The sequence below is a fragment of the Anser cygnoides genome, chromosome 4, assembly GCF_040182565.1.
Source record: "Anser cygnoides isolate HZ-2024a breed goose chromosome 4, Taihu_goose_T2T_genome, whole genome shotgun sequence".
Lineage (NCBI taxonomy): Eukaryota > Metazoa > Chordata > Aves > Anseriformes > Anatidae > Anser > Anser cygnoides.
In genome coordinates, this window is record NC_089876.1 from 51,231,638 (window position 1) to 51,249,258 (window position 17,621).

Sequence of the window (17,621 nt, forward strand, 5' to 3'; positions counted from 1 at the left end):
ATTGGCAGTGCCAAAGCAGACCAATATTATTAAATTATTTTTTAAACACTGGGGAAACTTTAAAACAAGGGAAACAGACTAAAAACTAAGTAAAATCTTAATCCTTAAAGTGGCTGTCATTAAAATTGCCACAATACACTTAATTTCCAGTGTTCCTCAATTCATTAACTACGTGCATTCCTTTTTCCTGTGAGGTCTGTAACATTTATGGGACCAAGCATCATTTGAAACTGTATCTGTTATTCTAAATACGTTAACGGTATTTTCTTTATTTTCTATTCTAGGATTTGTTAGCATTCATCACTCTTGTATTACAGTGATGGATACTGCTAATCAAGTGAGACAGTGAAACCTTATGAAGTGATTCATCTTACCTAAGTCACTCATCTTACCTAGCACGTATTTTGTGTCTAAGCTTTCTATCCTGAACATATCCAGGACATCCCAGCCAATTAAGATGCCTAATCTGCATGAAAGTCCTGTGATGATTCACATTCATAACTTAAGTCATCTAAATTCTGCATATCTTACCCATAACGCCTTGCTTCATTCCGCTTAGCTCATCAGTTGAGCAAGCAGCTAGTCAGTAAAAGCCATTTCAAAACCAACACCATTAAAAAGCAATGAGACCTGCTGACCTCTATAAAAGCCAGAAATCCTTGCACATTTCTCTGCCTCTCAAAGTTATCAAAGCAGTAATGGTGTATGAGAGATTTGCACTACTGGGGAAGTCATGTCATTGTATTCTGCTGGTTTGAGCTGCACAAGCAGACCTGGGGGGAAGAAAAAAAAAAAAACCACAGGAAAATGTAAGATTTTCTCACCCTACTTCCAGCTTCCCCAGGCCACAGACAAGAGAAACAGAACAACACAGTTTCACATGCTTTCTCTGTGTCTGTCTTTAAATTAAGTCACCATTGGAGAACGTTACCAAGCCTAGTGCATTTCTGTGAGCACTCATCTCAGACTCCTGACTCTGTGACAGGTCTTCACTGGTAGTCACTGCTGCAAAGCTTCAGAGACACTAAGAAAATCCTTGGATGTTCTCAAAGAACATGTGGGGACTTTGACTAAACTCTCCAAACCCTATTTCCCACCTGGGCCTACTATAAGATGAAACCCATGAGGCCACTCTATAATCTTTGGTCAATCATGGCAACTGGGAGAAGTGTGCAAATACGGAAGGAAAACAAATGCCATTCGTATCTTCAAGAAGGGCAGACGAAGGATCCAGGGAACTACAGGCTAGTCAGACTCATCTTGATCTCTGGGAAGGAGGGACTGACTAGAGGTTCATGCTGCCATACAGAGGGGGCCTCAACAGGCTGGAGAAGTGAATTGACAAGGATCTCATGAAGTTCAACAAGCGGAATTGCAAAGTCCTGCACCTGGGGAGGAACAATCCCAGGCACCAGCACAGGCTGTGGCCCACCTGGCTGGAAAGCAGCTCTGCAGAAAAGGACCTAGGAATCCTGGTGGACACCAAGCTGAACATGAGTCAGCAATGTGCCTTCGCCAGTGGGTAAGTGGGCACAGTTAGCCTTAAGAAGACTAACAGTATTCTTGGCTGAATTAAGCAAAGTATCACCAGCATGCAGGTTAGGAGAGGTGATCCTTCCCCTCTACTCAGCATTAGTGAGGCCACACCTGGAGTACTGTGTCCAGTTCTGGGCCCCCCTCTAACAGAGAGTCACAGGCATACTGGAAGGAGTCCAACGCAGGGCCATCAAGACGAGCAAAGGACTGGAACACACCTTCTGTGAGGAGAGGCTGAGAGAACTGGGACAGTACAGCCTGGGAAGGGGAGGCTCAGAAGAGATATTATCAGTATCTATAAACACCTGAAGGGAGAGTACAAAGGAGGTGATAAATACCTGAAGGGAGAGTACAAAGAAGATGAAGCCAGGCTCTTTTCAGTGATGCCCAACACCAGAACAAGAGGCACTGGGCACAAACTGGAATGGAAGAGGTTCCCTCTGAACACCAGGCAGCACATCTGTACTGTGTGGGTGACGGAGCACTGGCACAGGCTGCCCAGAGAGGTGGTGGAGTCTCCTCCTTGGAGATGTTCAAAAGCCGCCTGGACATGGTCCTAGGCAGCCTTCTCTGGGTGGCCCCCTGGTTGAGCAGGGGTTGGACCAGATGGACCCAGAGGTCCCTGCCAACCGTTCCGTGATTCTGTGAAGAAAAGTGATTCTTTCACAGAAAGTTACATTTCATGTAGTGCTAGGGAGACTTACAGGAGAGTCCCTTAAGCTTCAGGCACCAACAGGTACATAAAAAAGGTGTCAGAAGTTTTCAGCCTCTCTGGTAGAGTTTACCAGCAAACTGTAGAGTTTATCAGCATGCACTTCCTGCTAATTGTGTTCTGTTAACCTTTCCTCCTCCAACAACCATTTCTTCCAGGAGTCAAGACAGCCCCTCAGAAATTGTGCCTGCCCTCATCTTTTTCTAACTCTGTGCATCACCGTTTGCTCCAGTCCCTCAACCCCATTCAAATTCTTGTACACCATACAAAGGTGTGACGCAAACATGCATATTGCCATCCCAGCAGTGAAAACAAGCTGTAATCAGTGCATTTAGGTCAGCAGGAGAAAGACAGAGGAATGGAGACAGCATACACTCACATAAAACACTGCAAGAAATGTTTTTGAGGAAAAAAAAATGATCCCTTACCCCTCCCAAAGCGGTGATCATGTCTGAAACTCCTCGGATCTCAAATCTCCTTTGCAGCAAAACACAGCTTTCAGCCACTGCTGAGTGGAGGGCATCCATTACTGCTACTGAGTTTGGGACCATGCTGTGTTTAAATGCGGAGCCTGACCGCAAAGTACCTGATGAAGCACTGGCACTGTTAAGATGCAAAGCTTGGGGAGCTTTCATTCAAAGTGCTCAGATCCAATAAAAGGATTGCAACCCTGCAATCCTGACGTATGTGTGATTCCCTTTAAGATAAATGTGATGTTGTTTTTGTTTTGTTTTAAATTTGAGGAAAATTATAAGCGTGGTTACAAGAAGAATGTTTGTACTATGCAAGTTCTGTTTCCAATAACAATTTTGAATTTAGTGGCCAATTTTCTTCAAATTTTAGAAGCTATTTAGCACTTTGCAAATTTTGCTGCTATTAAGAGACCTCTTCCCTTAAAGAAATAATAGCAATCTTGACACTTGCTTTCCTTTCATTTACTTTGGAATAAATTTATAGTAAATCAAATTATACCATTATCAAATTATAATAATTAAGTTACACTGTATAAGCCAGCAAGCTGATTATTTATAAAAGTTTTACATGTTTCTTTCTGGGACAGATATTTTTTTCCCTGATTCAAAGTCCTGCAGCTTTCATCTGGAGAAGAACTTATATTCTACAAAAATATCAAAGTTCCGAGTATCAATTTTTTTCTTTGTTCCTCTTTTTATTGTAAGAACACTTTGGCATGGCCCTTTTTGTCTTTCAAACTTAACAACTGTGTTTTATGAGTGAACCTTTTTGACTGTTGGAGATTAGTATTTTTTTTAACATATTAACACCCTTAGGTCATGACAGCAGCTAGAGGCTGGTAATGAGGAAATAAAGTAAAGCTATCAAGTTTGTCTTCTGTTAAAAGAGAGAGAAGTGGCATCTTTCCTCATCAGACAGACAAAGAATCCTGCAAATACAATGACGTACACCTAAAATGGACACATTTAAAATGCTGTTCCGTTTGCAACATGAATTTTGAAGTAATTGAAAGTCCTATTTTCAGTGCTACACAATCTTCTGGTCTAACTGATCCAACCAGTGATAATCACTACCCAGCTGATTCCTTCAGACTCCCTTTTAAGGGTACCAGCACATCAGCACATTGCGCTACGCTGCAGTTACTAAGGCAACCAGTGCGTGAAGCAAGCAGAAACTGTGTTTGTTCACCTTATACATTCTGCTTCCAAAGCAACCCTACAAAATGATGCATCTAAAAACCTACATTTTTACACACAAGCAACATATAAAAGACCTTCCTTTAACTTTTTTTTCCTCTTTTTTTTTTCAATGAATATATATGTTAGTGGAATAAGGGAATGTGGATTCATAACAACAATGAGAGAAGCATGACACAAGGTAAAGAGTAACCATTCCAGGCAAGTGATCAGCATGCCCAAGCCTACAGTAGACCAACCAATTTCGTCCTTCAGTGTACCATCTATTCACAGTAGGTTGCAACAACAGAGATTTTTGTTGTGTATATAAAGTTTCTGCCACACTCACCAGATGAAGCCAGCTCAAACTCCCATGTAACTGTCAGGCTACTCCACAATGCACAACCTAGGAGGGCCTAACCTAAACCACAGGCTTTGACGTGCCCTGTCCTACATGTTTTAAGTTTGGGAAAAACCAAATCCCATCCCCTTCCTCATGCTTCCTTTTCTTCAAGAAAGCAGGTCAAGTAATTTTTATTAAAATATTTCAGTTTAGCTTATGCTACGTATAGTTCAAAAGGTAAACGCTTCTGATATGACAAAAAATATGAAGGTTTTGCAAGGCTTGAGGGGTTACAGGATGGAATTAGAAGAGATTTGCCTGGCACAAAACCTATTCTGTGTCATTCAGCAACATTTGCAAAGTATTCTGCCCTGATCTCTAATTCACTTTGACATTAGAAACATAAAATATCCTCCTCTCTTACTGCTTTCACCAAGTGCAAAACCAATTAGACCTCAGTGGAGGAATCCAGCCTCTGAGGTTAGCACGGGTGAATGTTCTGATGAATTAGCTGAAATATTAATGTAGCAGAAATAATCACGTTACACACTGAGGGCTGAGACACTAATTGTGTCTTGCACCTTTATGTGCAGCAAATGGTATTTAAAAAGATGCAGAGCAGCAACCCCTTTGGAGAAAATAGGCTATCCATCCCAGTTTGAATTGAACTGCCAAAATAGCTCTTCTTTGGAAGGATTCCTCCTGCAGTAGATGTTAACAGCTTTGTTTAGAGCTAGTCAGAAATTTTCTCTTGAAACAAACTCCATCAAAAGTGCTAGTTTGTTGAGCTTCAAATTATTTGTTTGATCAGCTGTGTTTGTTCCTCTATGTCCAACTCAGAAGACTTAAAGATCTATTTTAAACAACAAGAGGATTTGCACGTCTACTTCTAAACTGTTCATCCAAACCTCCTTTTATGGTCATCAGAGACACTGGCCTTTATAGAAAATGATTTATCAGCACAGTTTTAGCCCTGCAGGAAGAGAGGAGTTAAGTCCTACACTTCCCTGATTTTCTCCTCTGATGGTAATGGAAACGTGGACAACTGGCTCATGTGCAGGCATCTACATTTCAGACTATTTGTGCCCTTAAAGACTGTGATCGACTGTCTCTTCTCAGTATATTTCTGTCCTCAGAATCCTCAGACAAGGATCGGTGTGGTCAATTTGAAATTCCTGTATGAGTTATAGGAAACTTCTGTAAATGAGCAACAGACTTAAGAGAAACCCTGCAGAAAAAGACAAACACACAAAGTGTTTCTGTCAGCCTATCAATATAGCAGAGAGAGACTGCAGAAGTGGCTGTCAGAGAGCTGTATTTGCTACCTGAAACCTTAGCTGGCAGCAAGCTGCAATTCTGAGTTGCATGGCAAGAACCTCATGATCCTGTTAACTCACTATCTGTACACAGCCAGCTGTGTTTCACCCCACTTTTTCCCTTGTAAAGTCAACCTGATCCAGCCTTGAGAACAAGGATCCAAATTATTCAGGCTATCCAGAATCAGAAATTAATTTAACGTAAAAGAAAGAGGAGAATCATGTATTTCCAGACAGAACAGAACTTAGGGAACCTGTGCACGTACAATGTCAAGGGAGAAACAGTTTGATTAGATTTTAACAGCTTTCTAATTTTATCATTTTATACGCTACAGTTGAAAACAAAACCTTGTGATACAAGCAATACAAATTCCTTTAAAAAATAGACATTGATGTAACATCTGATAATTTAAACAGTTTACATGCATGGGTTGTTTCTGACCCTGTTTTCCTCAAATATGAATAATACTAACCTACAACTACTCTGATGCTCATCTATTTGTATTAACTGAAGGTTGAAAAGAACAGGTAACTGCAACAAAACCTAGACTGATGTCTTATAAAAGGTAGCTTACAGAAAAAAAAAATATTTAAAGTTTTAAAGACATGATCTTGTGATATGCTCTTTCCACGATTATACTTTTTGTAATAAGTTCTGCATTTTCTCACTGGTCACAATTTTTCCAAGTCTTAACCTGGTAGAAAGGAATGCAGTTAATCTGATACAGCTTTATTAGGAAACTGCTGGGACCATGGTTCAGGCAGGTCAAAAGAAAAAGGATGGAACCCAATATCTCCCATCTGAGCAAAAAGATGAGGGAGTGACTGGATGCAGATAATTCTCTAAGCCTTTACATGTATGTTGATTTCATATGCCTGCAAATAATAAAATAAAACATCTTTAGCACTGCAACACTGTTGGGAAACATGTCTGAAGTTCCTGGGATTTCCATAACTTCTCCAGCACACTTCAGTTCATACACAGTCTACTGTTCATGATTTTGCCCAACAGCAGAATCATCTGTACATAAATATTCTTTTCATGGTTTTGGTTCTTAAGGAGCAATTCTTTTGTGTATACTTGAATAATTCTCCCAGAGCAGTTCTTATACAGGGTGATACAGGGAACAACGGATTTCGTTTTTACCATCAACTCATCTCTGGTAGGCTATACATATGATACATTTTGAGATCTTTGTTTTTGATGAAACTTTCTAATCTGCAGTTCTTCTGTCTTGGTGACAGTCAATCAAACAATCCACTTACTAGTGAAGTCCTGTTACATTATAATGAAAAAATGATTTTGCTATTTAATCATATCTTTTGAAAACATGACTCGACAAAGTATGGTAATATGTGCACTGTGCCCATTCTTTTCTTGGCAGCAAATCATTTCAAAATGACATATATTATTAGTGTGTGTTTTAATATTTCCTAAGCTTGGAGGTGCAACTCATTGTAGGAACAACTGAAGTCTAACACCTAGCAACACTTTCACCATCTGTACCTTGCTGACTTGTAAGACATTCACTGAGAACGGGTTTTTATTCTCTGCCACATAAGAGGTTTGCATGTCCTGTGCCTTCAAGGCCTGTTCTCACATAAATTCTGCCCTGATTAATCAGATACCACTGGAAACAGTTTGCACAGATTGCACCTTACCATTCCAAGCTTTTTGAAAGTGAGCTAGGATGAGAGTAGGTGAACCTGTACATATTTCAAGACACAAAGTTTAAGATATAAATACATTTTTCTTATCATTAGATTGTAGACTGATATACAGTCTTGATGAACACAGCCACAAGAAATCAAGAATGCTGTATATTAGCACTTAGGACACTGATAAATTATGGCCTTACCTAATTGAACTCTGCTGCATCATCAGATTTCTGTCACAGACTAATGAAAACAAAGAAGATAAATGAGATCACCACTGAACTAATGGCACTTGATTCTACAAGACTAGCTGTGGAATAGCTGTCCCAGCACTACAGAAGGTTAATACAGAGCAGAATAGTCCCAAGCATGGTTACATTAACAGTGACAAGCTCAGAAGGGCAGAAAGATATCAGAAAGCCCTTCTCTTTCCTTGTCTCAAGTTTAACTCTGATGTGGCAAGGTTTCTAGTCCACAACAATTTCTATACATCTGAGTTTTCACATATGGAGGCTGAAGTGTCCAAAAACAAAGAATATTTTATAGCTTTATAGAATATTTTTCCCGTATGAAGTAGGATGAACGCATTCAGAGCTCCAAAATTTCTGCTGGTGTTGCACTATAGTGTTACCTTACAACTGCAAATGGCAGAACCAAAAATGTGTGTACTGCAACTGCACTTCAGTTCTATTGATGTGTCTAATTTGTTGCTAGTAGTAGTAAAGTATATATACTAGGATGACGCTGCTTCTTCCTGTGCCAGTTGTTCCATTTGAGGCACATAGTTCAGATGACCCTGAGTTACTTGTCCAGATCCTCAGCTTGCATAAACTGGAGAAAATACCACATCTGATCTACAGCATGAGAGTACAACAATGGTAGTCCTAACAAGGCAAAAGAAACTAGTGAAAACAATGCAAGCAGTGATACCTTGGGAGATTATTATTCTTCTAAGTAGTTTGCAAACATAGAAGAGAATTATTTTCCATGGGATACATATGTTGGAGTTTAATTTGTGTTTTTGTGCCAGTATTATAATTATTATTATAGAGTGTACATAAACTTGGAGGATATTGCATGATTATCTCCTTAAAATGTAAACAAATATCTGCCTAATCTGCATCCGCAGCCCTTTCAGTTGTTATAAATACCCTACTGAGAGCAGAAGTTCATTTAAGCAAATATAGCTGGCTATCTGCAGTTACTGTTACTCTAAAGCTTTCATTGTGGAAACCCAGTTCTAAAATTTACACCCACTTGTGCCAAAAACACAGCCATTATATACAATAAGAATAGATTTGATTTTGAATGTTCTCAGGGAATATCTTGAGTAAACAAAATGTTGAACGCTATTTAATAAGCCAAACTCAGCCAGTGCTTTAAGCTTTGTGTAAGAGACCAACTACTTGCTACACTTAGGCACAAAGCTCCAAGAAATGCCTTTGATTCAGACAGTCAGTCTTCACAGCCCCTTTCTTGTTTCTAGGGTGATATACTTCCATAGGTACAAAATAATTTCCCTTTTATCATTTAGTTCTATACTGAAGTGCATTGTTTATGCGGATCTATCCTCTTTTCTTGTTTTCACTAAAACATTTTACGTGATGTCTGAGGACTGCAAGCTTAAGAAGTTATTGCAGGAGTGCTTTAAGAAGGACTGTCCCCTTATGCAGTGGTTCCCATTACAGGGTACTCATCAGTCAAAAGCCAGGCACTGGAAGAACCAGATTTACTTTACACCTTGGTCTGAGCAGTTACTGAGTAACACTGCTGCATTGTGCAGGGAGCACTAGTGCAGTTGAATGAGATGCATACCTGAAAATAAATTTAAGGAAATGGCAATCCTTTGATAGCTTAGAAAAACGAACAAGTTGCTCCATATCACCTCAAGTAGGTATCCAGTGGCAGCAGTTGAAGAACTACATGGTGGTTTTGATTGTGAATTCCGTGCAAACCATATGGTTTGCTGGTAATCTTTCTGCATCTTTTCAAATTGAAGTTCTACCTACTCTTCCTGAAAAAAATACTCAGCACACGTACATACAATCTTGTGCACCTCTGTATAATAAAAGAAAAATATAATAAAATCATCAATATTCACACATTATTTTCCCTCAGATTTTCTTTGCCTGCATCCATGAAAATAACCATAGTTATTTGCTCTTTAATTCATAGCTTTGCAGAGTGAGTCTGATGACTCACTGCTCCTACACAATAAATTCAATGTTATTTGTCTGATTTACCACACTTGCACACATCAGCTGCCTAATATAGACAGAGTAGATTAGAAATGCATCAGTCTAACTCCTTGCCTGCATCAAAAAGTGCTCTGCACATATCAAATAGCCATTTGTCCAGCAGCTCAGTCGTAGCTTGTTCAAGAGCTCAGGAAATCCTAGGTAAAAAGCTGAAGTTTTCCTAGACAGAATTTCTGACTGAAACAGAAAGGAAGCATAAATGATGTTCATGGGTTCAGACAGAAGTCACACAAAATTCAGGAGTCACATTTTACTACATAATTCTCTTTAAAGGTGACTCACAGTAGTGATTCTAGAAAAAAAAAGTCCAGAAAATGTTCTATAGCCTATACAGGCTAAGAGATGCTTCTGTGACAAAGGTAAAAAAAAAAAAAAAAATAAGTCTTCACTCTTGAATAATGCATGGAACACTAATTGCTAGTAAATTTGAAAGGAAAGAAGAGAAAAAGTAGCTGGAAGTACGTATTCTTAGAAATTTATCTTTGTCACGTATCCAAGAAAAACACAATAATGAAACACAACGACCCTTTAGCTCTTCCAAACTATAGAAAATTTTTAACATATATTTTCTCTCCATAAGCATAGTATCTCATCAAACATCAGCTTTTTCATGAAGGATTTCATCTGACCATTAGACAAAAAGGTCTAATGTTTCCTTTAGCTACCTGGACAATCGTAAATTTAACTCTTAAATATATCTTGCAGTAACTTAAATAAATAAATAAATAAATAAAAGGAAACCTTAAAAACAGGCTTTCATACACAAGATTATCAGCTGAATTAAAGGCATTTTGGGTAAGAATGTGCCTACACAGTGTGCAGAAATTACTTAGTTCAGACCTACTATGTGGATTTCCAGATAAAACACTGTTGTAAAATGGACAAAAAAAGAGACTAAAGATAAACCCGATGAAAAGGAGATAATAAAAAAGAAGCCTCATCATTCAAAACCAAAACTAGACAAATAACATGGTTCTGGGGTTTGGCAGTGTTCTGAAGGAAAAAAAAAAAAGAAAAAAAAGAACTAGTATGGATGGTTTGGCCCTTTAGAAACATATTAAAAAAAATCAAGATCACTAAGCTGACATTTAGTCTCAAAACAATATTTCACTGGTGACATGAATTCACAAAATGTTTTGTTGGACACAAATCTTTCATTTGACACAATTTGTGCTTTTGAATAAAATAAAAAAATGCTTGACCTCCATGAAACGGTCTGTAATGTGTTGAAGACAATGTAAGATTTATTGTCAGTTCTGTACTAAGACATCATCCTCCTCGAATTCATAGGAACTGTAGGTCACAGACATAATTGACTTATTGACTTCATCACTGTCATCTTGCTATAAAACAAAAACAAAGTGATGAGCCTAGAGTACGTCCCAGAAGACGCTTCAGGGCTGACAGTCAAGCCTCCTCGTTAATCTGGAAACAAAAATTAGTTTAGAGATTTTGAATCAAACCAGGAAAAAAAAGTACTGATACAATATTCTAACTTGAAGAAGAGGTTCAGTTTGGCAGCACGTCATTGTAGAATAACTAAAATATTCACAAATAATGGAGAATGCTTTCAGAAGAAAACATTGTCAAGAAGCAATCTGTACTTCACATGCACAATTATCAGGGAAATAAATTGCAAGAAAAAAATAAAGATAAGAATAATTACAAATATTTTCATAATACAATATCCCTAGGGGAAAAATGATAGATAGATGACAGCGAAGAGAAAATAACTCAGAAGATAAAAAACAAAATATATGAAAACTGTGAATATCCTGGTCTTAGCCAGCAAGTGCTCTTTTGGTTCAGTTTCTTACAGTCGTGACTATACTTTCATTTCAAAGGTTAGAAAAAACAATTCTTTACAACAGATGTCACTGAATATTTTGCTGTCACTACTGCACACCTTAACAACACATTTGTGAGCTTTTGCTCTCTTGTCACAGTTAGGATCTGCAATGCTATGAAATACATTTTCTCCCTTGGTGCTACACCACACACTATTAAAACATTTCAAGTATAGATTGGTAAAACACATATAACAATGAACAAGAGGTTTGCAATTTGGGTTTGGAAGGGACCTTAAAGATCATCTAATTCCAATCCCCCTGCCTTGGATAATGACAATTCCCACTAGACCAGGTTGCCAGGGTCCCATCCAACTTGACTTCGAACACCTCCAGTGATGTGGCATCCACAGCTTCTTTGGGCAACTTGTTTCAGTGCCTCGCCACCCTCTGAGAGAAGAATTTCCTCCTAACATCTAATCTAAATCTCACCTCTTTTTATTTCAAGTCACTAGTCCCTGTCCTATCACTGCAATCCCTGACAAAGAGTCCCTTCACAGCTTTCCTGTAAACCCCTTTTAGGTAATGGAAGGCCGCTATAAGGTCTCCCCAAAGCCTTCCCTTCTCCGGGCTGAACAACCCCAAATCCTTCAGCCTGCCTTCATAGGAGAGGCGCTCCAGCCCTCTGATTGTTTTGTGTCTTTTTCCTTCATGCCAATATTTCCTCACTACTGCTGAAACAAGAGGCAGTGCCTCCACAGCAATTTATTCTAAGAACCACATTTTTCAAAAGAAACTGAACACTAAATTCCATACGCATGTGCCATATAGCTCATCAAGAGTACATCACTCTCTAGCTCTCCTCTGAACAATGACTTTATTTTACAGTGTCTATATTGAGTTTTAAAATTTACATGATCAACTTTTCAAGATAACATCCAAAAAATCCAACTAACCTGAGAGGAATTAAAGCAATGTCTTCTCAGATTTGTCTCTAAATCCATGGGATCTACAAGTAGAAAAAATAAGAAACACCTTTAACAATAAAGTAACTTTTTTTAAAAAAAGTAATTAACTTTTTTTTTCCCTGAATCAGTTCTTTAAGCACAATCAGTCGACTTTCATGAAAAAAATATAAAACAAAAATCAGATCAAACTAAACAGCTTTGTATAAACTATTTCAGCTATTTGTTTTGCAATATTAGAGGGGATAGAGATTCTTATGTTGTATCTATATTTAAGCACATATGAGTTGCATAGAAACCAAGTGTGGACCCATCTAAATAATTCAAGATATATCCATATCTTTATACGTTCCATACATGTGAGCAACTCCTGCCCACATTCTGCATGGTTTTCATCTGTCTGTCAAATCGTTAACTGTTTTGCTTAATTGTGACACACGTTCACAAGCCAGTTTGATTAAGATCAGCTGAGATGCATTTATTTTTGTGTTTTTTAAATACTTTTTGGAAGATTCAAGCATGTGAGTGAAAGTGAAGGAAATGGGGAAGAAAAAAAATGTGCTAATAAACCTCATGCAATTCCCACAGCTAATCAGAGTAAATTAGCAAAATTGCCAGCACACTCTTGTCACACTATATGTGAAGAGACAGAAGTATTAATGACAAACAGCAGCAGCTTCTCCAGAAAAATTGCACATAAACACTACTGCTAATCCCATCTCTAAGAAAAATAAGCCACAAAGTCATTTGTGCTGTAAACAACAGTGGGCTTGTTTAACAGCAGTATGTTTGCAGTGCTATTCAGAGCCTCTGCAATGACTTTTTGTATGGCACCTTACACAATATTGACTGTCGTTGTTCCTTAAGCATGCCGGGAATCAATATGGTTAGTAATAGTAATTATAATAAATGAGCATTATGAGTAATATTTTACTGCCAACAGAATCAACAATCATGATTTGTGTCTGTACTAATTATATTTCCACTCTGTCTGGTAGATAACCAGGACTGCAACCTAAGCTTAATGAACCAAACCAATTTATAGTCTTTTATTCTGTACAGAACACAAAGGAGAGATTATGGTGGGAGCATCCTTTGACACACATTTTCGTGCTAGGTTCCAGCAAGAGAAAAGACGCCAGTGTTTTGAATGAGTCCGAGGATGCTTGGAAGTGCTTCAGGCAAGAATGCTCAAATGAAAGCAGCTCTGTCAGGAATGTCCTGCAAATACAGTTTTGAAAAAGACTGTCAAAACCAGCACACATACAATCACAAAGAAATACATTCCTAAAGCTTCACTTGCCCTGTGTGCATCTGTGGTGGTTTCACCCAGCTGGGCAGCTGAACTCCACCACAATCACTCTCTCACCTCCCCCTCTTCAAAGGGAAAGGAGGAGAAAATACCATGGAAAGGACTCAAGGGCTGAGATAAGGACAGGGACATCACACAACAATTATCATCATGGGCAAAACAGACTCAGTGTAGGGAGATTAATGTAATTTATTAACGATTAGTAACAAGTTAGAGCAGTGACAAACTAAAAACAAACTAAAAATACCTTCCCCCCATCCACCCTCTTTCAGCTCCTCGTCACAAGCACCGCAGGGGAATGGGGGCTCAGGTCATTCCCTGAGGCTTCTTCGCCCGCTGCTCCTTCACAGTCATTCTCTGCCCTGCTCCACCGGGGGCTCCTCCACGGGCTGCAGCATGGAGATCTGCTCCATGTGGGACCCATGGGCTGCAGGGGGACAGCCTGCTCCACCAGGGGCCTTTCCACAGGCCGCAGGGGAACTGCTGCTGTGTGCCCGGAGCACCTCCTGCCCTCCTGCTGCACTGACCTTGGGGGCTGCACGGCTGGTTCTCACCCCTCTCCCCCAGCTGCTGTTGCACAGCAGGTTTTTTCCCTTCCTTAACTCTGCTCTCCCAGAGGCCCAACCAATGTTGCTCACTGTCTCGGCTCTGGCCCGCAGTGGGTCCCTTTTCGGGCCAGCTGGAGCTCCTCTGATCTGACACAGGGCACCTGCCTCGCAGAGTCCACCCCTGCAGCCCCCCTGCTACCAAAACCATGTATATCATCAAAACCCAACATATCATCAACTGTCACTTGATGGCAGTTAATCACCCAAAAGAGATACTGGAAAACATACAGGGATATGAAATGAACACTAGGGATACGAAATGAAATAAAAAAATCAATATTTAGTTTCCAATTTTTAGGGACATTTGTGTGCTGTGTGCATATCTATATCAACCTACGTATTTGGTCTCATCTTTCCATCTAGAAATTATGAAAATAACCTTGTATGTTTGCCTGTGTTCAAATATGATACATATGCATGTTCCTTGGGAGTTAATAATGCACACAGACAAAAGTTCAGATGTAAATGAAATTCCTTGCAAAAGTACTTAGGTTCACCTGCTCTCCTACGCTTCAGTCAGAACAAATTCTTTGAACTTAAATGTCAGTTCAGCTCAACAGCAAGCCGAACAGGAAGTTCAGTTCAATAGCTAAGCACAATAGTCTTGCCTACTGAATAATAGTTGGGCAGCTCAAAGATGCTAGAACATGTCAGTGACGGCTTCCTAATGCTTCCACCCTTCCCATCTCACTGCTGCACAACCAGAGTACAATCGCAGGGAGTATAGTTCAGTAAGAAACAAATCTTGCAAGTCAGTGAAACAAACGTGTTGAACAAAGCTGCTGCTCAAGATGAACATGTCTGGATGGTGATCTGCTCAAGGACTATTTATGTGAAGCCTATCGTCCTTTTCTTATCAGATTTATTAAGGTTTATTTACCTTAAGGAGTCATAAGGAGTGATAACATAAAAAAGAGCAGAAAGCACAATGTTTTCTGTGAGGATGCCTCAGCTACAAATCCAAAATGCAAAAGAAGACTAGAATTATAGAATGAGTTTTTTCAATCTTTTTTTTGCAGAAATAACAAGACATAACTGTAAAAATGCACAAAAATTTTTTTTGCCTGCTTCTCTGTTAACAGAACGCTTTCCCTTTTTAGTGATAGCCTTCTTGAAAAGTAAATTTCAGCTCCTATTAAACCTCTTATAAGAAAGATTATATCAAAGTGGGAAACAAAAGTAAAAAAAAAAACTTCATTTCATTTTAAGGATCCTGAAAAAAAAAAAGCAGCAAGGGAACAACAAAAAAAGGCAGACATAATACTTTGCATATTCCTTAAGAGAATGCATGTTCATAAACTAAACATATGTAAACATATGTATACCAACTCACAAAGGAATAAGCCACTGAGAGAGTGTTAGCAACTAATTTATTTTTCATTCAGCAAACCCTGACAGATATGTGCTTTCTTCCTTCAGAAGAAATGATGAAAATAAAGGAGTAGAAACACTGAAGTGAAAATCCAGCAGTACTTTCTGGTTCCATTTTTCAATTTTGAGACTTTTCCACAGAACCATATAATAGCTACCTAACACCTCTCAGCAGAGAAGAAAAAAGAACAAATCTTTTAGGCTAGATGTTGTCACTGGCAACTCAATCTGGATTTGATGCAGTGATGGAAAATGCCATAAGTCATGTAATTAGCTTGTTCTTAGTAAATACTTTGCTTCACTGTCTTTCAGTTTCTCAAGGTTAACAATACCTTGAAATAATATATTTACCCACTCTGAAAGTAGGATTAAAAACGCATCTGTGGAAGAGTGCTTCGGAGAAAACAGTGACAAGCCCTGTGTGCCATTTCACAGCTTCCTCCTCTTTTCAGTTCACCTTGAAACTCATCTGCTGAGAAATACAATTCTCTTAACTCTCCTTTTAGAAATGATCAAAGGGCAATACCCATCTTGAAAGGATACTGAAAAGCATCGGAACACAAAAACTTTGTTGTGTTCCCTTTGATGCAGCAGTTTCTCTTTGAGATCTCTGTGCCTGTTCAATCCCTAACACATGCATTATACAGTATGTTTTCAGTGATATACATCCCAGTATAATAAGTCTCTGCAAATGCACTGTATATCTGCATCTGTTATATGTAAAGCCAGATATAGGCAAATATTTCAATTTAACCTTTTTGTTTTTCCATTAGCATAAGAACAAAGAAATTGAATAATTATTCAAATTCTCCCATAACACCTAAAAGTAAATTGTTTTAATCTATTCACATTAGGTTCCGGAATGTTTCCCTTCTTTACAGTTATATAGAGTATTTGTTTTATAGTGAATTCTCTTAGGTACATACAAACGTAAGAAAAATGTGGTTCAACAAAGATAAAATCAACCTCCTACCACCTATACATTGAGATGATCATTGAAAGAATGTAAAGCATCACTGAGCCACTCATAGGGATCCAAGTAACAATAACAATAATGTGCTTTTCTAAGTCCCTCTATTGTTCCTCAGCCCACGATACCTTTGCCATGAAAAGTCATTTGTATAACTTTGCATGTACACCACATGTTGTCTTTCAATGGATTCAAATATAAAAGCAGATGGTCATAAATTGCATTCTCTAAATCACTCTCTAAATGACTGGCTTCTGATTTCGGTAGCTTTTGAACAGTGTTCCTTCGACAGCCTAGTAACCAAAGTAGAAGCCATGTGAAATTTTAAAAGCTGAAGGTCCACCACCCCAGGGAAGCCTTGGCCACCAGCACAAGTACTGTGAGATGGTAAGATAAATTTATAACACTTATTTTTGTGAAACAGCTACTACGAACGTGAGGAGCACATCTGCTTTAAAACAGCATGAAAGAAAATAGAAAAAGTGAATGAAAGGATTCAAAAATATCTGTTCTGAGCACAGAAAACATGCTTTAAAATAACTTTAAATAATAGTGTCTCCCCTAAAGCTGAATATCCAAAAATTGGTCAAATTGTCTTCAGCAGCTGCATGTGAGAGCTGATAAGAAACAGCAGAGTCAGAAAGGCACCTCTGCAAGCTGCTTCCCTCTCCTGATCAGGGATGGAAGTAACTGGTTTGAACAGAGTTTATCAAAGCTTGGTGGGACAGATTACAACGTGAGCTGAAGGGAATACAAGGAAAATCACTTACTGTTTTAAGCCAGGTGTCCTGCTCTATAATTCTTCAATTTTTTACCGCACCCCCAAAACAGAGATCATCATTGCTTTGATAACACATTGCTTTGACAAATCATGGCTAAGCAGAAGTATACATAGAGGTATTTCTTTTTTTTTTCTTTTTTTTTTTTTAATTGCATCTGTGAGAGATGTGCTTGGCTGATGAGATTAATTTGTTGGTCAATACTTAATTTTATAACATTAAAAATTGCTTTTACACAAAGGTTAAGAAAAAAACTAGGATGTTCTTAAATTTCTACAGAAAGAGGAATAGAAATTGGGGATGTGGGACAGCAGAAAACTATTTTACTGTAGTTTTCTTGAACAGGAAGGAGCAACTGC

At 38.6% G+C, this 17,621-nt stretch overlaps 1 long non-coding RNA gene across 1 annotated transcript in view; it reads right to left on the bottom strand.

Annotated features, from left to right (window-relative positions):
* Positions 1-17,621, bottom strand: part of LOC106032308 (uncharacterized) — a 98,754-nt gene that overhangs the window by 29,097 nt on the left and 52,036 nt on the right. The window contains exons 4-5 of the long non-coding RNA XR_010831162.1: positions 13,327-13,443; positions 12,214-12,266 (exon numbers count right to left, since the gene is read on the bottom strand). This is a non-coding gene — a long non-coding RNA (uncharacterized lncRNA). The remainder of the gene's footprint in view (positions 1-12,213; positions 12,267-13,326; positions 13,444-17,621) is intronic.